We start from the raw sequence: 11,782 nt of genomic DNA on the forward strand, positions 1-11,782 counted from the left end.
AGAGCATTGGCTTTACAGTTCACTTATTGAATCCTTTTGTAATTAGGGCAAATTTTCTCTGGGTGCCTAAAGATTTGAGTGGGTGCTGAGGTGCTTCAGCCCCCGCGGCACCCACGGGATTGGCGCCTTTGAGTCAAACAATATCCAATGCAATAGTTGAAGCCATTAGCAATACAATAAGCCCTTGAACTAAACCAGTACAAGCAACAAAACCGAGGACAATAGCTGCATGATGTTTCTGCCAAGCTAACGCCTTAGAGCACTCACCACTTTAATCTTGTTGTTTATAACTTGCGGCAACATTTGTACAATTTCTAAACAACCTTAAAATGTGGCACACCGTTAAACTTCACAAAACCAACCAAATGATCACACTCTATTTAGGTAATGGAATGGTGAAACTCACCACAGAGTCAAGGAAGTGTGAAGTGAACATAGAAGTCCTAGAAAGGCAAAAACATTGTCAATCCTTTCAATGGAAACCAGAAGCTGTTTCCAAACTGCACGCACTGACGGTGAGGGGCAGGAGGGTAAGTCACCTGACAACTCCCAACATGCACCTCTTTGCATCCATTTGTCTAAAATGTATAAAAAATAGAGGCCTGAGGATGTTACAATAAACACTTTTCACTTATGTTGGTAAATATGTTGTGAGGGGAATGAGTAATGGTATACCCGAGAGGCCCATTGTTCATATAGGCTACGACATTATCTGGAAACCATAACTCAAGAAAGCACGGCAACGGAGAGGGATAAAAGGCACCAAATACACCAAATGTTTAAGTTGGGCAATTGCACCCAAATAATGCTGTGCACATCAATAGAATGTGCTGTATGTATTGTGGGCCGGTGTGATGCAACACGGGCCTGATCTTTCATCTGTCCAGACCGGCGCCAAAGTGCGGTGGCCCACCCGGAAAACTCCCGGTGCTCCCGATAGATACAGACGGTGTCGTATCATAGAAGGGGGTGTGGCCTCGCCGAGGGTGAAAACAGAATCTATTGTGAAACGCCATTTTTCACTCTTTTTAGCCATTTTCTGGTGAAATATGAACTTATTTATCAAATACAAATAAAGTCTAAATCGGGTCCATATGGATGTTTATTCACAGCTGATTGATCAGTAGAAGCGAAAAAAACAGCACTCATAGCAAGTGCTAGCTAGCGACAGCATTAGCACGATGCTAATATGAAGCGTCATGTTAGCATTCTCCGTTATTTATGTATTTACTATGGGCTGTTTAACCACTTTGCTCCTCTCCATGTCTTTGTATCTTTATTTAGTAAAAAACTATGTTCATAATTCAGCATTTGTTTAAGTAGTTTTTGAATAATAAATCGTTTTTCCACGTAACATGACCATATATGGGCGACTCCAGAGATGCCGTCTGTATCTATGGCCAGTCCAGCCCTGCTTACCTGCTTACTCACCTGTATTTACTTACCTGTATTTATTACATTTTCTGGCATGCATTGGAATAAGATTTGCAGCTCACTCTATCTGGAAACTGAACTCTCCCCTCCCTGGCCCTCCACTCTCTCAGCTGCTCCTTTTGTGTAGAGTGTTAACTTATTGCTGTAAGGTTTGAGAGCAAAACAGTTTTGTGGCACACCCGTTGCTTCAATATTGCCAATAAAGCCGAGCGAACTTCGACCTTTCTTTTTAAAGCTCGATCTCGCTCAGCATCGTGTCAAACTTGTTCGACCTTGACAGCTGAGTCCAGGTAAAAAGCCGGCGAGGAGAATGAGCCGATTACACAGCGGGGGAGAGAGTGTTTTTTGGACGGCTCTGCTGACATTGTAAGTTGCTGAATGGGTGAAGCACTATTTTAGCAGAGGAGCACACTCGGCCTCCCCTTTCCCCCCCCTCTTCCCTCCCGCCCGGGCCCCGTTTCCCCTCGGCCCGAGCCTTATCAGCCGTGACAGATCTGGCTCATTTGCTCCTCCGTTTGCCGCTGTCCGACGTCTGATTTATGTCATCTGACGTTATTAAAGCGCCTCTCGTGACAAGCAGCACCCGCGCTTCTCCTTCACACGGCTCTATTAGAGGCAGGACAGACCTCACGTCACCTCGTTTGGATCTCTATATTTAGGCTTCACATATACAGGGAAACAATAAAACAGATGGACTAAGAAAAAACATTTAAAAAAATGATTAAACCATTTTCAGTTTTTCCTCTGTTTACTATGTTAACTCTCAGAAGGTGCTGTTGATGCATAGGGTGTGAGGCTGATTATTTATCACTATCAGAGCCACTGTTAGTGAACCATGACTAACAGCAACATCAACCTAAAGCATGCAGGGAACTCCGGCCATTGTGTTAGCTTAACCCCCGCCTTAACCGAGAGCATTTTCTCCAGTTTGGCTTTACCCAAATCTAAACGCTTCTTGAAGAAAGTGTAAAACTAAAAAAAAACAAGATTGGAGAAAAACAAGGATGAAGCTGCAACAAAATAGCCACAAAAGAGCAACAAAAAAAGTGGGAAAAAAAGTGATAAAAAGGTGACAAATGTGTGACAATAATGTGTGACAAAAATGCAAGCAGTAAAAAAGAAACCGTGAAGTGAAAAAAAAAAAGTGATGAAATAAAGGCCTCAAAAAGAGCAAAAAAATGTTTAAAAAAAATGACAAAACCTCAATAAAGGGATGGGGGGGAAAAAGTTGAAGAAAATTGACGACAACGTGGCAACAAACGCGAGGAAAAAGATACATTTACAGTTGATGAGTTTTGTAAGTCTTAGCTGGTGGCTACACTGGCCTATTGGCTGTGGTGACTTTATGGATTTGGGTAACTAAATTCTCTACAGAACTTAATAAAATATAACTTAAACTTGAATTGGACGGCTTATTGAGCATTTCCATCCTGACCTACCACCTAAAAGAAGGTCACCCGCTCTAATATGTGGTTGTAGCACCTTTAGCTTTGATTACAGCATTCACTGTGGAGATGTTTCAATAAGCTTCAGCAGTGTCAAAAGTTGCATTCCTTTTTCACAAAGATGATGGGGGAGTGTGACCACTGCCCAAAGCCTTCTTCAGAACATCCCAAAGATTCTCAAGGGGTTAAGATCTGGACTCTGTGGCGGCCAATCCATGTGGGAAAATGATGCTCCCTGAACTACTCTTCTCTCACAACGTGAGCCCGATGAATCCTGGCTTAAATATCATGGAATACGCCAAATGCCATCATGAAAAATGCCATCAGGGAAGAAGAAATCCACTGATGGAATATCCCGGATGTTCAGGTCGTCAGCTGATCTCATTCTTTGGGCTCATAGTGTTGCTGAACCTTGACCGGACCAACTGCAGCAACCAGATCAGAACAGTCCATCCCTAATGTGGCTCCATGTGAAGGTTTAGGCCAGGGCTTGTTATGGCACCGAGACCTGACAAAACCTAGTTCAAGATCTGGACCAGTGTTGTAGCATTAGGATGGGTCAAATGCAGTGGACATGTTTCCCGGTCTGAGACACCTTCACCTTAACAAGTGAAATGCAAACATGATTAACCTCTTAACCCCCACCTTAAACAAGTGCATTTTCTCCAGCCTCGTTCTTTGAACTCTGGGTCTTCCTCTGCTTCTAAACACACTGTTTCAATTGAGTGCAGAGAATAACAGGCTATTTCTCACCAAAAGCAGCACAGATGGTGGTGTTAGTATTTTATGCAGAAATGGTCAAAAAACGACTGACTCCCAATAATTTCGAGCATCTATCCCTTTGACATTTGCCTGAATATGCGGTTAGATGAAACGTAGTTATTTTATTAGCTGAATTGGACTAAATGATCTCTGTTGCAGAATGTGTAACTGAGAGCTGTTATAATAGCTAAGTGATTGTGTGAAAATGATATTAGACAATCATACGATGTGCTTTCGCCCAAATGTGCCTGTAAGTGCTCTCAGAATAACAGAATGTTCTATTCAGACCTCCCCCGTTGGAGACGAGCGGGTGACTGTGTGGCTCAGTGCGTCCTGTGTTTTCAGAGGGTTCCCAAGACAAAATTACAGCTGTCAATATGGCTTTTAATTCAGATTCATCAGCAGGTCCCTCCAGATAATTTGGCAAAATAACTCCCGCTGGAAAGAACACATGACTTTGGCATCAGTGACACGTGCCTGCTCTGGCCTACTTATGCAAATTATCACGACTTAAAAAGTAGAGTTGGTACTGGAGGAGTTTAACCTCTAAACCTGTGTCTAAAAGCGACCATTTTATAGGTTGATATTAATGATTATTGTTGTTGTTGTTGTTGTGTATTGTTTGCTGATGGCAATCTACGTCCTGCCCAAAGGACTACGGTTGAAAACTAGCTTTAGAGCTAAAACTGGCACATTGACAGTGATGTTGATCAATGAGCATTGTCCCTGTTCAAATAAACTAATAAAATAAAATAAAGAAAACATTGAAAATGCAACAATAAAAGACACAGAAGAGCAATAGAACGGTAACAAAAAAGGGACAAAAAGGGACGAAAAAGGGACAAAAAGTTACAAAAAATGACTAAAATTTGACTAAAATGTAATTAAAAGTGATGAAAAAAATCTCAAAAAAATTATTAAAAAGTGACGAACAAGTGACGAAAAAATGACCAAAATGTAATGAAAAAAATTTCGAATAATTTACAAAAATGTGATGAAAAAAAAGACTAAAATTTGACTAAAATGTAATTAAAAAGTGATGAAAAAGTGACAAAAAAATGAAAAAAAAAAATGTGATGAAAAAAATGACTAAAATGTAATTAAAAGTGATGAAAAAAATGCAAGAAAGTGACAAAAAATGACAAAAATGTGATGGCAAAATGATGAAAAAATGACAAAAAAGTAACAAAGAGTGATAATAATGTTTTTAAAAGTAAAAAAAAAAAAAAAAGACGTAACGCGCCAAAAAAGCAATGAAAAAAAAATCAAAAAAGAGTCAGCAACGCAAGCTTTCAAATGAGGCATTACACTGGCCTAAAGGCTGTAACCGTTTATATTTGGGTAAAGCTGAACTGAAGAAAATGCACAAAGGTAAGAAGTTAGTAACAACTGTAAGGTTATGGAAAGCATCGGCTCAGCTGTTCAAGTTGCAAACTAATATACAGTTCAAGTAATAAAGCAAGTCGAGTTGCTGCAGGGTGATGTTTGCACGCTCTCTATTCATCAAAAAAGGTTGGATTTGACTTTACCCAAAGTAAATCTCAAAGTAAAACGTTATTACAGTATACAAATAGCATGGTAATAGGTTGGACATGGCTTGGCAACTTTAAAGCCATGTTTACAAATGATAATGTAATTAATACAAGCTCTATAAATGTGGATGCACTGGTATTGTATTTTACATTTGGAGCCTGGACAGTTCGGCTTCAGACTTCCTCGTGTTTGTCCTTGGCTGAATCTTCCTGGAGCTACTGATGTCCTATAAAGTGTCGTGCTATCAGTAAATCTAATCATTTAATTTAGCAAACATCTCTGGATCGCTGTCCTTTATTCAATCATCCAAATTGAGTCCATCACTTACTTCCATTTCACCTGTTTTCCCCCTTTGCAATATTTATAGTTTTCCAGGGATCTTTGAACCTGTTTATTGGGCCTGTCTCAGCGAGGTCATGGCAACAGAAGCAAGTGATTAAAATACATGAAAGCAGCGCCTTGTAAATCAAGTCAGCCGAGCGTGCACGGTTAGATCTACTCACTTGTCCCCCGGGGCCGGCAAAGCAAATGCACTTTTATTAGAAGCACAATAACTCTGTGAATATGAAGCGACAAACAAGCCGCCGAATATTCATCTGTGGATCATTTAAAATTGGGACTCTGGATTGCAACATCACAATATCACAAAATGCTCTATGAGTTCATTGAGTTAGATGAGCTAAAACATTTAATTAGACTCTTAACTCCCAACCAATCACATTTTCTCCAGTTTGGCATTATCCAAATCTAAAAGCATCAAAACAGAGACAAAAAAACAAAGAAGAAAACGAGGATGTAAACACACACAGCAACAAAAAGTCAAAAAATGTGACAAAGAGCAACAAAAATGACTAAATGTGATTCAAAAGTGATGAAAAAATGGCGAAAAAATGACTAAGTGACAAAAAAGTGATAAAAATCTGACAAAAAAAGTGGCAAAAATGTGACAAAAAGTGATGAAAAAATGACTAAAAGAGACGAAAAAAGTTATGAAAATCTGACAAAAAAGTGACTAGAAATGTGATGGAAAAAGTGATGAAAAAATGACAAACAAGTGTCAAAAAGTGACAAAAAAGTGACAAAAAAGTGAGGAAAAAGCGAGGAGAAAAGTGACGACAATATGGCAATAATGCAAGGAGTAAGACCAGTTTTGTGGGTCTCAGCTTTCAAACTAGACATCACACTGGCCTATAGGCAAAGAGGAGAGAATGCACACGGTTTAGGCGGGTGGTAAGAGGTTCATCAAATGAAAATATTGAAATAATTAAATGTCAAGAAAATAAAGTGATAGTCCGTACGTTTAAATGTTTTACAAATTTAACAGATTAAGTGAATAATTGACCCCCTGGGCCAGAAAATTGACGAAACATGAGTGATATTAAATCATGTTTTTCTAAAGTCCCTCCCTTTGCTGATCTCAGACACTAATCAGAATCCCCGATGCCATCGCTTCGACCAATGAGACAAGCTTTCCTGTAAACCGGCCTGTCGGGTCAAATCAGGAGGGGAAGGGGGAGGGACTTGTTTACTTTTGAAATCTGTTTCTCTCTCTTTCTCTCCTTATTTTAGCTTTTTATCTTGTACCTTTTTATCTTACAAACTATGACTTTAATTAATTAAAAAATGTGAAAATGAATTAATAAAAAAAAAATATATATTTTAACCTCTTACCCCCCACCTGAACCTGAACTGAATGTAAAAGCTTCTAGAAAAAAGTGTCAGAATAGCGACAAAAGTGTAACAGAAAAGTGACAAAAATGTAACGAAAATGTAACAAAAGAGCAACAGAAAAGCGATGAAAAAGTGACAAAAAATGACAAAAAAGTGACAAAAATGCGTGACGAAAATGCGTGACTAAAAAGCAATGAAAAAATGCAAGGAGAAAGATCCTTCTAGATCAGTTATGTAGGTCTTAGCTTTCAAATGAGCCGTTATTCAGGCCTGCAACATTTTAGATTTGGGTAAAGCTGAGCCGGAGAAAGTGCACTTGATAATGGCAAAAGGTTAAAAGTAAAAACAGTAATACATTTGAAAAAACGAAATAAAAATAATAATAGAAAAACAAATTAGCAAAACAAAATCATTCATAAATTCATTCATGTAGTGCTTTTCTAAGAAGCACTTTCCACTGCATTATTTACTCACTGACACAAACTCAGTGGTCGCATCACTCATATAGACACAGCGTCTTGTGGCCATATTCACACATACAAAGGTTCGGGGTGAGTGAAGTGTCTTGAACAAAGATATGCACAGATCGGAGCTGGGATTGAACTGAGCCAAAAAAATATATAGACCAAGGAACAGCTGCTTTAGTTGCTGTGTAATTAAACACATTGTAGTGTTTTTGTGAATGCTAACTGTGTATATTTCCTTGTCTGTCAGATCTCAGAGGCTCAGCGCAGGGAGCCTATAGTTAGTACTTGGATGAGGCCCTGTGAGAGAACACCGGGTGTCTGTGTGAGTGATGTGTGAGTGGTTGGTGGTCAGAAGGTCCGTTGGCGCAGATGTAGATGCAGCTGCACTTCTGTCCGTCTACCCCAGGACAGCTGTAGATACATGTTTCCTACCACCGCCCAGTGTGAGGGGCTTCAAGTGACTGTGTGATGATGCCATACGGTATGTAAAGCCATGAGATACTGTGGGTGGAGTGTTTAAAGGGACTATACAGAGTTTAAAAATATTAAAATTAAGTATTTTCCTCCCCCTACATGTTCCAAGAATGTCCTAATGTGTAGAATGAGCCCAGACCTATTCACCACAACTGCCTCTAAAATCCTGCAAAAAGGTGTTAATTCGGGTCCAAAGTGCCGTCATGCACGATCTCAATATAGAAGCTGCAGTTACACGTGTGACCTGAGGTGGCAGTAGTGAGTATAAAATGGCTAACTTGCATCTATCCCCTTTAAACTGAGACAGTATGTGCCGAGACAAAGCGCATACAGCAGCAAAGAGGCCTCACGTCGCTGTGCTGCTTTGGCAGGTGTACGGGGTTTCCCGGTGCAGACAGCAGGGGTCTAGCACTCCTTTATTTGGCGACTCCAGAAGCAGAGCGTGCAGGTGTCGTCAGGTAATTCTCACCTCCGTTGTCAGCATACAAGGCGCTACAGAAGCTATTTATAACTGCATAAGGAGGCGGGTGAGGTTATTGAACAGCAGGTGTGGTATTGTGGCGCTAACACAAAGGTCAAACTTTAATTGCAACGCTGGAATGCTTCTAATGAATTTAGTAATCACTAGGTTTATACAAGAGGCAATTTTGAGGTATTTATAACTACAACCAACCACATTATCTATTGAGTTAATTGCAAAAACGGATTGGCCTTATGCCCTTGTAGTAGGTGCTAAGCTCCACACGAGAGGTTTATCATGCGAACAGTTTCATAGCCCAAACTTGAGTCAGCATGGCACCTTTACTGACACTCCAGGACCAATTGTTTGTAGGTTTTCTGGTGAGAGGCTCCGTCAGCAGTGAAAACCTTCCAAACAATCGACCCTGGAGGGTTGTAGAGACCACTGTGATGGAAAGTAAAGGTACGCACAAATATCAACTTTTTTCTGACATGTTAGACCGTATGAACCATCTCGGGCCCTGAGAACTTCAGGGAGGGGTCTCCTGGTGGTTCCCAGAGTCAAAAATAAACACGGTGAGGCTGCGTTTCAGTTTCATGCAGAAAATATCTGGAACAGTCTTCACGAGGATGTGAGACAGGCCTCAACTCTGACAATGTTCAAATCCAGGCTGAAAACAGATACATTTTATGTTGATGTTTTTATTGACCCCTCCTGGAACCACCACCCTAACGTGGTGGAGGGGTTTGAGCACCTGAATGATCCTGGGAGCTCTGTTGTCGGGGGCTTTGTGCCCCAAACAGGTCCTATGACGGGTCAGACAAAGAGCGGTTCAGAAACCCCTTATGAGAGGATGGATGGATGGATGGATGGATGGATGGATGGATGGATGGATGGATGGATGGATGGATGGATGTTTTTTAGGGATGCACGATAATATCGGCCGCCGATAATTATCGGCATTTATCGGCATTTTGGCGCCATCCCCGATAAAGCCGATAAAAAAAAATTCGGCCGATAATTAGGCCCGATAATTATAAGCTCAAATTACATTGAATCTGCGGCTCCAGCTCGCTGCCTTTCTCTCGGCGGCGCCGCCCCGCACGTCCTGCAGCCCGGAGCTGCTGCAGACTCAGGACAGCACATTTACAGCAGCAGATATACGCTCTCCACGGCCGACTTGTGCACGGTTTTAGCAGAAAAATACGACGAGTATTCCAGCAAAACAGCGCTGTCAGGCGCTCTCCGTGAAGGAAGAGTTTTTCGACTTTTTACATCGAAGTAACTTCAACATTAGCACCGCAACAAAATGAGAAAAAGACGAGGAAATGCGAACCGCGGACCCGCTCACGTAAGTGAGCAAAACACAGCGGGGCCTGAACACCCATGTATTATCTTAGCATTTCTGATCAAATAAACACGATAGCCCCGCGATTAAAGCGCTATGAACGAGAGGAGTTTTACATTGATGAAATGAGCCACGCAGCTATGGGTTGTTGTTTTTTTTTTACCACACGAGGCACAAATGCATAAATGAGCCCAATGCAGGATTATATTCCAGCATTGTAAATAAGAATTCATTAGTATGATGTCAACAAAAAGAAAAATACTAGGAATTAAGCAGTAGTAGTAATATTATTATTATTATAGGCTTATTATTTTTATTTATTTTTTAAAATAAGATGTGACACAGATGAGCAGAGTCAGACCTGCTCATGATGGAACTGTAAAAAAAACAGAGCTTTAGAAAAAGGTGGAGACCCAAACCCAAAGTAAAACTCATTATTTGATTTTTATTTATACACTTGTATATTGCTTGGTAGAGTTAATATATTTTGGGGAGAACTGTGAACTGTTACAGCGAGTTCTTGTCACAAAATAAAGTGCAAATATATATACATAATTATCGGTGTCATTATCGGTTATCGGTATCGGGACATGCGGAATTATCGGTTATCGGTTATCGGTTCAAATTGGCATTATCGTGCATCACTAATGTTTTTATTGATTTTCTTGTAATTTTATACAACTGTGAAGCACTTAAATAAACTTGCCTTGCCACTCTTGTTCATAACATCACCATTTGCCACAGGTGTCTGTCCAGCCCCCATTCAATCCGCTTTCTGCGTCATGTTTGAAGCTGAGTGTCCCCTGTCAGCGCCAAACCTGCGATAAGAAACACAAGATCGGGTCCTCAGTGTTTACAGACGGCACGTTAGGGTTTGGTTCTTCAAAGGTTGAAGGTTAACAAAGTTCATTCGATGTCACAGTTGGCAGTTGGGCAACAAGGACAAAAGAGCAAAAAACAAATGAATGAATATACCGTGTGAAGAAATACTGGAAACAATAGTTCATTTTGAGGCAAGAACCATTTATGGGTTTGAGAAAAGCGACATAGATATAAAGAGTGTCACAAACGGTCACACTATTGCAATTAAACAATGTCACTACTGTACTTCGACTTTTCACATGACATTTTTACACCTTTGTTTTCTCCACACCCACTTCACGCACCTGGCTCATAAAGTCACTACTCATCGTTGATTGATTTTTATATTGTAATTCGTTCTGTAAAAAATAATGACAACCCGTAATGCGTGTTTTTATAGCCTCAGACAAACCTGTCATGAAACGAATTTAGTGCACGAGGGCGCGTCTCCTCCTCACGTAAATGCGCGAGTGAGATATGTCTGTTAGGAGGAGGAAGCCGTCCAACTGGCCCGCAGTCAAAAACAACAAGTGCTGGCCATGTGTGCACGTTTGAAGCAGCGCTCTAACCTCCCGATCACCTCATGGGCGGGGCTTCTCCCTCCGCCCCGACGCACGTTCCCCGCAGCTGGCATAAGTAGCGCGGGGAGGAGCGACTTATGCATGGGAGGAGAAAAAAAAAAAAGAAATGAAAAGAAGTTGTGGAGTTGCCGTGTCATGTGTGTTTGCTTATAGTGACGTGAGCATGAGGAGCAGCTGCGGCACAGACTCAACTCCACGCCCAGGAATGCACGAGTGGGCAGTAATGAGTTGCTTTGTGTAAGAGTGCTTCTATCACCACATACTTCTCACCAGTGGATGAGTTGAGAGTGACAATGCTGGGACAAGAATGAAAGTTTGTGCCTCTGTAGGGTCGGGGAGGCCCAGTTCAGTTTGTCTTGGCTGACCCAAACCAAAAAAAAATCTAAGATAAAAAAAATATTAGACAGTGGTTCTTAAACACACAGGTCAGTGCCAGGGAGGAGTTTCCCTGGAGCTCCCTCTGCAGGCAGCTGTAGGAATGACTTCATTTTACCATCTGCCTATGACAGACTTTATTGCGCCACAAGGGAATTTGCGTAATCACAGTATGCTCAGTTAGTAATCCAGAAAAATAGGGTCACATATTTTGTTGGACTGCCTTTAGTTTTATATATGTTTATTTGATAGGGACAGAACAAGAAGCATTGTTACAATAACCAATGCCATGTTCATAGGCCTTATAGCTAACAGCTAATTCGCAGACTTGGTCCCTAAGACATAAAATAGTTAATACATTTACATAAATC

This window comes from Gobius niger, assembly GCF_951799975.1.
Source record: "Gobius niger genome assembly, chromosome: 1".
NCBI classification, from domain to species: Eukaryota; Metazoa; Chordata; class Actinopteri; order Gobiiformes; family Gobiidae; genus Gobius; species Gobius niger.